The sequence below is a fragment of the Drosophila sechellia genome, chromosome X (assembly GCF_004382195.2).
Source record: "Drosophila sechellia strain sech25 chromosome X, ASM438219v1, whole genome shotgun sequence".
Classification (NCBI taxonomy): Eukaryota; Metazoa; Arthropoda; class Insecta; order Diptera; family Drosophilidae; genus Drosophila; species Drosophila sechellia.
Genome location: NC_045954.1, coordinates 22,848,830 through 22,861,427, shown reverse-complemented (window position 1 = coordinate 22,861,427; position 12,598 = coordinate 22,848,830). Strand labels below are relative to the sequence as shown.

General features: G+C 41.6%; 2 non-coding genes across 2 annotated transcripts; both read right to left on the bottom strand.

Moving 5' to 3' along the window:
• Nucleotides 1–8,238: 8,238 nt before the first annotated feature.
• On the bottom strand, nucleotides 8,239–8,417 carry LOC116802373. Its single transcript, XR_004362715.1, has one exon. It is a non-coding gene; the product is annotated as a 5.8S ribosomal RNA (ribosomal RNA).
• Nucleotides 8,418–9,104: 687 nt separating this feature from the next.
• LOC116802376 lies at nucleotides 9,105–11,100 on the bottom strand. The gene has a single exon (XR_004362718.1). It is a non-coding gene; the product is annotated as a small subunit ribosomal RNA (ribosomal RNA).
• Nucleotides 11,101–12,598: the final 1,498 nt, after the last annotated feature.

Sequence of the window (12,598 nt, the reverse complement as noted above, 5' to 3'; positions counted from 1 at the left end):
GATAGGAAGAGCCGACATCGAAGGATCAAAGCGACGTCGCTATGAACGCGTGCCGCCACAAGCCAGTTATCCTATGGTAACTTTTCTGACACCTCTTGTTAAAAACTCTTTAAACAAAAAGGATCGATAGGCCGAGCTTTTGCTGTCCCTGTGTGTACTGAACACCGAGATCAAGTCAGCATTGCCCTTTTGCTTATGTGTGGTTTCTTGTCCGCACTGAGCGCCTTGGGACACCCTCCGTATTATTTGAGAGATGTACCGCCCCAGTCAAACTCCCTACCTGCAATGTCCTTGAATTGGATCATACCTGAGTAATTGGAGTTATACCAAATTTTCAAATCAAAAAACATAAAGCATCGTTTATTAAAGAATTTGTTTTGCGATTATATAACAAACTCGTGATACTTTATCAAGAAGCTTGCATCAAAACCCAATACCATAATATATAATTAAATATATCCGTATAATGCTAGGAAATGTTACACGTTCATTTAATCAAGTAAGTAAGAAACAATAAGAGTAGTGGTATTTCATTGACGATACCAAACCGAGGTCTAATATCTCCCACTTATTCTACACCTCTTATGTCTCCTTACACTGCCAGATTAGAGTCAAGCTCAAAAGGTCTTCTTTCCCCGCTAATTATTCCAAGCCCGTTCCCTTGGCTGTGGTTTCGCTTAGATAGTAGATAGGGACAGTAGGAATCTCGTTAATCCATTCATGCGCGTCACTAATTAGATCAGATCGCGATCGAACACTCGACGAGTGCAGACGTGCCTGCGGATCGACAGCAAATTGTTAGCAAATTGTTAGCAAATTGTTCACAGTTGTAAGTCCCGTTACTTGTGCCCAGCCACTTCGCGTCGCGTGATCTTGTCGCGCGTTTTGATTGGCCCAGCCAACGTACCTAACGGTAGTTCGCACTAACACCATCGCACACCCGAGTGTGCGTGTTATCAGCGCAAAAAACCCAGTGCTCGAAGCAGCGGTATAATTGCAAAGCAGCAGCCACGTGCTGCCTGGCTCACCGGCTTACGGTGCCCAGCTTCCCCCCCCCCCCCCTCCTCCTCATCCTTATCAACTTTGGAGAAGATGGACTGGCAGGCCCCCCCGCGCACCCACAAGCTTGGAACAACACCACGCAAAAAGGCTCTGAGAACACGCAAGAGCAGCTCCAGCAGCGAGGGAAGCACCTCGCATACAGAGCCGGCGAGATAAAGCGAAAACCGGCAAAGAAAGCACAGGGAGAGGAGCTGGAAGATAAGCCAAGCACTAGCGCAGCTCTGCGCAAGAAGCTCCCAACAACGCCTTCGCTTTACTCTCGACCGAAGAAGACGAGTACGACAAGAGAGCTCTGATGACGAACCCGGACCTAAGACGATTCCAAGCCCAAGACCCCCGAGAAACCAAAGCCCACCGAAGACCATCAAGCCACCTCCGATTTTATCCCCGATGTGACCAACATCTCGGCACTCGTCAAGATGATCACGACTCTTGTAGGCCCGAAGAACAATTTTACCTACAGACCGTGAATGGCAACAACGTACGTTCATGATGCCGGACAAGAGTCCTATACAGCTCTGCGTCTCCAACTTGTGCCCAAAACAAGAGGCATCGGACTTTCACGAAAGATGAACGTGCATACAAGGTTGTCATCAAAGGACTCCACCACTCCACCGATCTGAGGAATCATTGAGACCTTCGCAGACAAGGGCACGCTGTTAGAGATCTGCACATCCCATTGCAGAAGAACTAAAGAACGCTGGAATATTCTTCGCCAACCTGGAGCCTTCCAGCAACAACAAAGACGTCTACCAAGTCAAGCGATCTGCAGGTCGGTAGTAACCATTGAACCGCCAGAGTTCAACGACGTGCCTCAATGCTTCAGGTGCCAAGGATTCGTCATACACAGCGTTACTGCTTCCTGAATACCGATGTGTAAAGTGTGGAGGCCCTCACGAATCGAGGGCATGTGAGAGAGGGAGGACGACAAAGCGTGCTGCTTCCACTGCCAGGCGACCATCCTGCGTCTTTCAAGGGATGCCTGCATACAAAAGGCAAGCACTCGCTGCTCCGAAAACAAGGCCCGTCGCTAATGCTAACAGGCGCCGCCCGTGGCATCACCAAACGTCACTCTGGCAGGAGCTACCGAGACGCCCTCAACGGAGTGCACGCAGCACCGAGAATCCCACACCCCAGTCAACCCAAACAGAAACCCCACCTCCGGTCAGATAGAAGCGATGTTCGCTCGCATGGAAGGAATGATGGAAAGGATGATGGAGCGCATGTTCACCCAGATGACACAGCTGTGGCCACCATTCTCAACAGCAAGTCATGCAACTAAGCCCACCTAGTCGTCTGGAATGCGAACGGCCTGCAGAACAGCAAGGCCATAGTCGAGCACCATCTGAAGACCACCAGATCGATATCCTACTCGTAGCCGAAACCCACTTCTCCCCCAGATCCCACTTTAATATCAGCGGATATGACCTCATCCATGCAGACCATCCTTCTGGCAGAGCACGCGGTGGAGCAGCCATCCTCATCAGGAGCGGTATTCAATACCTAGAGCTGCCCGCTTTCAGCAGACTGGGCACAATGTCCTGTCATCAGGATTGTCAGCCCGCAAGGAGATTTAGACATTGGAGCGGTCTACTTTCCCCCAGATACCGCATAACAGCATCTCACCTCAGTGAGTTCTTCGAGCATTTTGGGCCCCGCTTCATAGCAGCTGGAGATTATAACGCCAAACATTCTTGGTGGGGATCGCGCGCCAACAACCCCAAGGGAAAACTCTGTTTGGGTACCTGCAACGCCACCGACTGGACTGCCACTCCACTGGCGAGCCACTCACTGGCCAACGAATCCCCTCAAGACTCCAGACCTACTGGACTTTGCTGTGTCGAAAGGCATAGGGCATGCGAAGATCAGCTGCACAACAAATGCTGATCTCCTGTCAGACCACTGTGCAATAAACGTGCTAATCAACACGCCAGTCCTCAGGAAAACCCGCTCAGAAGGCTCACTGGAAAATATACCGACGCCGCCAAGTTCGCGTCCTGGATGCTCTCCACCGTCAATCCGAACCCCATCCTCAACACACCCAGGAACATTGATGAAGCTATCGGGAATCTCACCAGGCAGATGCAAAACGCTGCGGAATTCGCAAGCCCACCGCCACCAAAGACTGCGAGAACACCTAGCAGGGACCTCCACCTCTGGTCCCCGGAAATTGCGGCACTCGTGACTGAGAAGAGGCGTCTCAGGAGAGTTTGGTTCTTGACGCGCAATCCAAGAGACAAAACAGCGCTCAATCACGCCACAAAGGAGTTGAAGGACAAGATCTCCAGCCTACGCCAGGACTCCTTCCTCAGATTCCTCGAGGAACTCTCTCCCGGGGACCCAGACCACAATCTGTGGAACGTCACCCGCCACATTAACGACCAGCCAAAAAGGTTTCCGCAGTGCGCAAAGCAGATGGATCCTGGTGCCTTTCGGATGCTGAAAGAGCAGAAGCTTTCGCCGAACACCTTTACAACGCCTTCTCTCCGTTCGACTGCTGCACTGCCGAAGAACATGCTGAAACAGCCCGGTTTCTCAATAGCCCAAGCTCTCCCGGTCCCCCGTTGGAACCAGTCGACCCTGAGGAAGTTGCGCAGGAGATTGCTCTACTGAAGAACAACAAATCTCCAGGCCTGGATCGTATAGATGCGGCGGCCCTAAAAATGCTCCCATCCCGCTGCACACAAATGCTGGCCAGCATTTACAACAGCTGCTTCCGGCTAGGGTACTTCCCGGAAGAGTGGAAAAGAGCAGAGGTTATTGTCCTCCTCAAGCCTGGTAAGCCTGAAGCCAATCTCGCCTCCTATCGTCCGATTAGTTTGCTGGCAATCCTCTCCAAAATACTCGAAAGAGTATTTTTGCGCAGAGTATTGCCAGTACTGGATGAGGCTGGTTTGATCCCCGATCACCAGTTTGGCTTCAGGCGCTCCCACGGAACACCAGAGCAATGCCACCGGCTAGTCGAACGGATCCTCGAGGCATTCGAGCAAAAGAAATACTGCTGCGCTGTAATGCTCGACGTGAAGCAGGCATTCGACAGAGTTTGGCATCCTGGACTCCTCCATAAACTCAAATCCTACCTCCCAAGCCCCCATTTTACCCTCCTCAAATCCTACACTGAGGGAAGAGCATTCCAAGTCAGATGCGGAAGTGCAATAAGCCTACCCAGACTGATCAGAGCTGGAGTTCCGCAAGGCAGTGTGCTCGGACCAATACTGTACACCCTTTACACCGCAGACCTTCCCATAATCCCCTCCAGGAACCTAACTATAGCGACTTATGCAGATGACACGGCTTTCCTCGCCTCCTCATCCGACCCACGAGAAGCCTCCGAAACAATCCAAAGGCAAATGGACGCGCTACATCCCTGGCTCAGCAGGTGGAACATCGTAGTGAACGCGGAAAAATCTACCCAAACAACATTTGCACTAAGGAGAGGAGACTGCCCACCGGTCACGCTAAACGGAGTCATCATTCCCAACGCACCCGCACCCAAGTACCTAGGACTTACCCTGGACCGCAGGCTCACTTGGCGTCCCCACATCGTCAGCAAACGCATACAGGCCGATGCGCGTCTGAGGCAGATGCATTGGCTTATTGGGAGAGGGTCCAAGCTAAGGCAGAACCACAAAATCCTGGTGTACAAGGCAATTCTCAAGCCCATCTGGACCTACGGGATACAGCTATGGGGCACGGCAAGCCACACGAATCGCCTGCGTATACAGCGGTTCCAGAATAGGTGCTTGAGAATTGCCTGTAATGCGCATCCCTACCACGAGAATGTCGCCATACATAGGGAACTTGGAATCCCACAAGTCGCTGATGAAATCTCCAGGCTCAGCGAGAGATACCTGAAAAGGCTCGAAAACCACCCTAACCACCTCGCCACCAACCTGTTAGACAATAGCCAAACAAGCAGACGTCTCATGAGGAGACACCCTCTCGATCTTCCACAACAATAGACAACACATATAAAACCCGCCACAAATACATGTACAATAGTATCCCTTAAGCTAATGTTCCCCCGCAAAACCATTTAATTATTGTCCACTAGGACAGATTTTAAATAAATAAACGCACGCTAAAGAAAAAAAAAAAAAAAAAAAAAAAAACTAATTAGATGACGAGGCATTTGGCTACCTTAAGAGAGTCATAGTTACTCCCGCCGTTGACCCGCGCTTACTTGAATTTCTTCACTTTGACATTCAGAGCACTGGGCAGAAATCACATTGTGTCAACACCCGCTAGGGCCATCACAATGCTTTGTTTTAATTAGACAGTCGGATTCCCCAAGTCCGTGCCAGTTCTGAATTGATTGTTAATTGATAATCGTTATAATTGATAAGAACTAATTGGTTTAACCCAAATAGTATTCTTAAAAATTTTAGCAAGAAAGTTCCACAATTGGCTACGTAACTAAACTATCCGGGGAACAAGTAACTAACATAAATGCTAGAAACTCTATTTACCCAGAACGAGCACATAAACCATGTTATTGTTTCCCAATCAAGCCCGACTATCTCAATCTTCAGAGCCAATCCTTATCCCGAAGTTACGGATCTAATTTGCCGACTTCCCTTACCTACATTATTCTATCGACTAGAGACTCTTCACCTTGGAGACCAGCTGCGGATATTGGTACGGCCTGTTGAGAAGTTTGCGTGTCCCCACCATAAATTTTCAAGGTCCGAGGAGAAAATATCGACACAACAGTATATGTCATGCTCTTCTAGCCCATCTACCATATCTCTCTGCGAAAGACTTCCATGGTAGTACGGCTATAAAACAGAAAAGAAAACTCTTCCGATATCTCTCGACGGCTTCTTTATGGTCGTTCCTGTTGCCAGGATGAGCACGAGGCCCATATTTAATAACAAACGGATACTCAACAGGTTACGGAATTGGAACCGTATTCCCTTTCGTTCAAAATTATTCAAGTGTATTATATTCGCTTTGTTTATATAGTTAGGCATTTTTGTTTTACTTGAAATTTTCGGCTTTCGCCTTGAACTTAGGACCGACTAACTCGTGATCAACCACTGTTCACACGAAACCCTTCTCCACTTCAGTCCTCCAAGGTCTCATTCGATTATTTGCTACTACCACCAAGATCTGTACCAATGGCAGCTCCATGCAGGCTTACGCCAAACACTTCTACGCATACCATTGTACCTTCCTACTCACTAAAGTTTCAAAATTTATATCACAAGTAATATAAATCATCTACTTTAGCGGTAATGTATAGGTATACAACTTAAGCGCCATCCATTTTAAGGGCTAGTTGCTTCGGCAGGTGAGTTGTTACACACTCCTTAGCGGATTTCGACTTCCATGATCACCGTCCTGCTGTTTTAAGCAACCAACGCCTTTCATGGTATCTGCATGAGTTGTTAATTTGGGCACCGTAACATTACGTTTGGTTCATCCCACAGCGCCAGTTCTGCTTACCAAAAGTGGCCCACTGGGCACATTATATCATAACCTTGAACTTCATATCAAGAAAGTTAAGGTTCTTACCCATTTAAAGTTTGAGAATAGGTTAAGATCGTTTCGACCCTAAGGCCTCTAATCATTCGCTTTACCAGATAAGATTATTTTATATAATATTAAAATGCACCAGCTATCCTGAGGGAAACTTCGGAAGGAACCAGCTACTAGATGGTTCGATTGGTCTTTCGCCCCTATACTCAATTCTGACAATCGATTTGCACGTCAGAACTGTTTCGGTCTTCCATCAGGGTTTCCCCTGACTTCAACCTGATCAAGTATAGTTCACCATCTTTCGGGTCACAGCATATATGCTCAAGGTACGTTCCAGTTAGAGGCATAAATAATATAAATATACATTATACATAACTATATAGAACGCCCCGGGATTGTGTTAATTAGCTATAAATAGCTAAAAAACTAATCCCATTATTAGTCAAGTTAATTACGCTATTAGGTTTACATCCCAATAACTTGCACATATGTTAGACTCCTTGGTCCGTGTTTCAAGACGGGTCCCGAAGGTATCCTGAATCTTTCGCATTGTTAATCATACAAGAGCATATAATAAACACAAAAATCAATGATAATTATGCCATTATATAATTCCGAAAAATTAACGCTCTGTAATAATATAAATCTATCAGCACTTTATCAAATTAATAACATTTATTCTGTGTTAAAATGCAAGCAATTTAATTGGAATAAACTATAAGTTATATTTTATGATAAATTTGGGATATGCTAATAGATTACAATGTCCTTATATGGAAAAAATGCACATTATTCTTAATAATATTATTTAAATATTACAATTTTAATGATGAATTTTCCATAACGGATATTCAGGTTCATCGGGCTTAACCTCTAAGCAGTTTCACGTACTGTTTAACTCTCTATTCAGAGTTCTTTTCAACTTTCCCTCACGGTACTTGTTTACTATCGGTCTCATGGTTATATTTAGTTTTAGATGGAGTTTACCACCCACTTAGTGCTGCACTATCAAGCAACACGACTCTTTGGAAACATCATCTAGCAATCATTAACGTTATACGGGCCTGGCACCCTCTATGGGTAAATGGCCTCATTTAAGAAGGACTTAAATCATTAATTTCTCATACTAGAATATTGACGCTCCATACACTGCATCTCACATTTGCCATATAGACAAAGTGACTTAGTGCTGAACTGTTTTCTTTTCGCTCGCCGCTACTAAGAAAATCCTTGTTAGTTTCTTTTCCTCCCCTAATTAATATGCTTAAATTCAGGGGGTAGTCCCATATGAGTTGAGGTTGTATATATAACTATATTTTGCCATAAATTCTTTATATATAAATGATAAAACAATCAATTAAATTCGTTATAAATAGTTCCAATAGTTCTTGTAAGCAAAGTCATTTTTATCCATTTAACGAACCAACGAAGAATAATAACAAAACCAAGATTTTTCTTTTTCCGAATCATTAATAAGAGACAATTCTAGATGAAAAATATTTCAATTTTTTATGCTAGACATTTCTCAGTATTATTTGATTGAAAAAGAAAATATTTCTCTTCGTTTTTCACATTCAAATGTGAGATAATGTTTTTCATTTCTTTTTTAATATTATGAATAAAATCATTATTTAATCCAATAATATACCATATGCTTATAAAAAATTTATAAACAACTTAATTAGCATAGTCTTACAACCCTCAACCATATGTAGTCCAAGCAGCACTATAAAATTAATTAAAGTACATAACAGCATGGACTGCGATATGCGTTCAAAATGTCGATGTTCATGTGTCCTGCAGTTCACACGATGACGCACAGTTTGCTGCGTTCTTCATCGACCCATGAGCCGAGTGATCCACCGCTTAGAGTTTTATAATTCAATTTTATATAATGTCAATATTGTTTTTATTGAAAGAAATTAAAAATACACCATTTTACTGGCATATATCAATTCCTTCAATAAATTTATTTTTATACCTAAAATAAATGTTGCGAAATGTCTTAGTTTCATATAAGCATTATGTATCATAATAATCTGGTTATGGTTTGCTATTTTGGGTGACACATACTGCAAAATTTATATAAAACATTAACCTGATGGATGACAGGTACAAACATTGTATATTTTAGGTTGTTGCATTAGCCAACGTATGCTCATAACATAGATGAACAATACATATTCGCAACGCGTGTATATTATGGTCCATATACACACACACTTATTTTGATTACCACACATTCAAAATTATTTTTATTTTAATTCGACTTCTACTTTCGAATTTAGTTTAGTTTCTTCGATTTCCATTTTCGAGAATTTGTTTTTATAGGAAACGCCGTTGTTGTAGTAAGTACTGCCACAAATACGCACAGCAACATTAATAATGTTAAAGTCTTTTTATGAGGTTGCCAAGCCCCACATATAAAATAAAAGCCATCTTCATTTTATTTTGACTTTAACTTTTGATTCCGTGGAATCATTTTGTAATATTTTTATTTTGGTAAATTGTATTTATTTGTATTATAACAAATATTTATTAACGATAAGGATATTATACAATAATGATCCTTCCGCAGGTTCACCTACGGAAACCTTGTTACGACTTTTACTTCCTCTAAATAATCAAGTTCGGTCAACTTTTGCGAAACAACCGTAACACGCAAGGCGTCACAGTGATCACGTCCGGAGACCTCACTAAATAATTCAATCGGTAGTAGCGACGGGCGGTGTGTACAAAGGGCAGGGACGTAATCAATGCGAGTTAATGACTCACACTTACTGGGAATTCCAAGTTCATGTGAACAGTTTCAGTTCACAATCCCAAGCATGAAAGTGGTTCAGCGGTTTACCCGGACCTCTCGGTCTAGGAAATACACGTTGATACTTTCATTGTAGCGCGCGTGCAGCCCAGGACATCTAAGGGCATCACAGACCTGTTATTGCTCAATCTCATTATTGCTAGACGCAATTTGTCCATTTAAGAAGCTAGTGTCCTTATAATGGGACAAACCAACAGGTACGGCTCCACTTACATAAACACATTCAAACACAATAAACATTTTACTGCCACCATGAATGAAGGCTAACATAAGCTTCAGCACCATAATCCTGAAGATATCTATTTAATATATTTGAGTCTCGTTCGTTATCGGAATTAACCAGACAAATCACTCCACGAACTAAGAACGGCCATGCACCACCACCCATAGATTCGAGAAAGAGCTATCAATCTGTCTTACACACTTATGTTCGGACCTGGTAAGTTTTCCCGTGTTGAGTCAAATTAAGCCGCAGGCTCCACTCCTGGTGGTGCCCTTCCGTCAATTCCTTTAAGTTTCAGCTTTGCAACCATACTTCCCCCGGAGCCCAAAAGCTTTGGTTTCCCGGGAAGCGACTGAGAGAGCCATAAAAGTAGCTACACCCAATTGCTAGCTGGCATCGTTTATGGTTAGAACTAGGGCGGTATCTGATCGCCTTCGAACCTCTAACTTTCGTTCTTGATTAATGAAAACATCTTTGGCAAATGCTTTCGCTTAAGTTAGTCTTACGACGGTCCAAGAATTTCACCTCTCGCGTCGTAATACTAATGCCCCCAAACTGCTTCTATTAATCATTACCTCTTGATCTGAAAACCAATGAAAGCAGAACAGAGGTCTTATTTCATTATCCCATGCACAGAATATTCAGGCATTTGAAGCCTGCTTTAAGCACTCTAATTTGTTCAAAGTAATAGTACCGGCCCACAATAACACTCGTTTAAGAGCACTAGTGCAGGTTTTTAAATAGGAGGAACATATGAAAAAATACAAGTATTTAATCACATATAAGAACTCCACCGGTAATACGCTTACATACATAAAGGTATAGTACTAACCACAATTGTAAGTTGTACTACCCGTATGAAGCACAAGTTCAACTACGAACGTTTTAACCGCAACAACTTTAATATACGCTATTGGAGCTGGAATTACCGCGGCTGCTGGCACCAGACTTGCCCTCCAATTGGTCCTTGTTAAAGGATTTAAAGTGTACTCATTCCAATTACAGGGCCTCGGATATGAGTCCTGTATTGTTATTTTTCGTCACTACCTCCCCGAGCTGGGAGTGGGTAATTTACGCGCCTGCTGCCTTCCTTAGATGTGGTAGCCGTTTCTCAGGCTCCCTCTCCGGAATCGAACCCTGATTCCCCGTTACCCGTTGCAACCATGGTAGTCCTAGATACTACCATCAAAAGTTGATAGGGCAGACATTTGAAAGATCTGTCGTCGGTACAAGACCATACGATCTGCATGTTATCTAGAGTTCAACCAATATAACGATCTTGCGATCGCTTGGTTTTAGCCTAATAAAAGCACATGTCCCATAAGGTTCATGTTTTAATTGCATGTATTAGCTCTAGAATTACCACAGTTATCCAAGTAACTGTTAACGATCTAAGGAACCATAACTGATATAATGAGCCTTTTGCGGTTTCACTTTTAATTCGTGTGTACTTAGACATGCATGGCTTAATCTTTGAGACAAGCATATAACTACTGGCAGGATCAACCAGAATAATGTTTTTCCTTCATATTCCATTCATATTTTTTGAATCGAAATAAGCAATATAATAGATATATAGATTTTTCACTTTATATAATTCCATGATTTTTATTATATTGAATAAAATTCAATATTTCGCCTTTGGGTAAAATTTTAAATATATAAATATAAGTAAAAAATCTATTCGATTACGGCCATTTTTATATAGCATTCGTAATCCATATTTTCATTTTTAATTTATACTTGTTTTACCAATATAACAAGAATTTCATATAATTATTGTAATATATATGTTTCTATAATTTTATCTTTTTATATATACATATTTCATTATAAAATATCATTTTATTTCCAACATACATAATTATTGTATCCACACATGTACAATTTTTGTTTAACCAATATAAATATTAAGTTAAATCATTTGCATTTTGAAGATAAATTTAAAATTTATCTCTTTTCATATATCTCTCTGGTAATATATAACATAAAACCAAGCGCATATGATAATATTTCCACATTTAATATATAATTTTATATTTCTTTCATAAGAATCCATATTTGTATTATACCGTAACGATATAATAATCCAACTATACGGCAGGTAATAAATTAATATTTGCCTGCCTCCAAAAATTAACGATAATATATGGAAACGATTTGTTATTCTATATATAATAGAAACTTGACTTTTGTTTCAACGATATTATCTAAAAAGCGTATATTCCTATTATCCGCGGAGCCAAGTCCCGTGTTCTATAGAACTGAGAAACAAATTTGTACGGATAATAATATACTTTATTTTATGTAACCAATATAAACATAATCCGAAATAAATATTTCGAATAATGCGGGAGGTCGGCAACCACTGCCTACCTATAGTAGTTTTTGAACCCGCTGTCCTCAAAGCGGGTATTTTCAATTCCGTTTGCCACCCAACATACGGTCTATTCTCTTATATATTAAGAGATTATAGGAACATTTCATTTTTTTTCCATTATTCATATATAATATGATTATTTTTTTTTTATACATATAATAAATATTAATTTTTATATGTTTATTATTTAATTTACTCATATAATTGCCAAATTCATATGAATACATAAGTTTTGAACAATATGAGAGGTCGGCAACCACTGCCTACCTATAGTAGTTTTTGAACCCTCTGTCGTAATTCCGGTCGTTTACACTACTATACCCTCTCACTATAATGGCTTTTCTCTATAATACTAAGAGAATATGGGAATATCTCAGCATTTTTTCCCATATACATATAATAATTAACCATTTTCATATGTATATTATTTAATTTAATCATATAATTGCCAAAATCATATGAATACATAAGTTTTGAACAATATGAGAGGTCGGCAACCACTGCCTACCTATAGTAGTTTTTGAACCCTCTGTCGTAATTCCGGTCGTTTACACTACTATACCCTCTCACTATAATGGATTTTCTCTATAATACTAAGAGAATGTGGGAATATTTCAGCATTTTTTCCCTT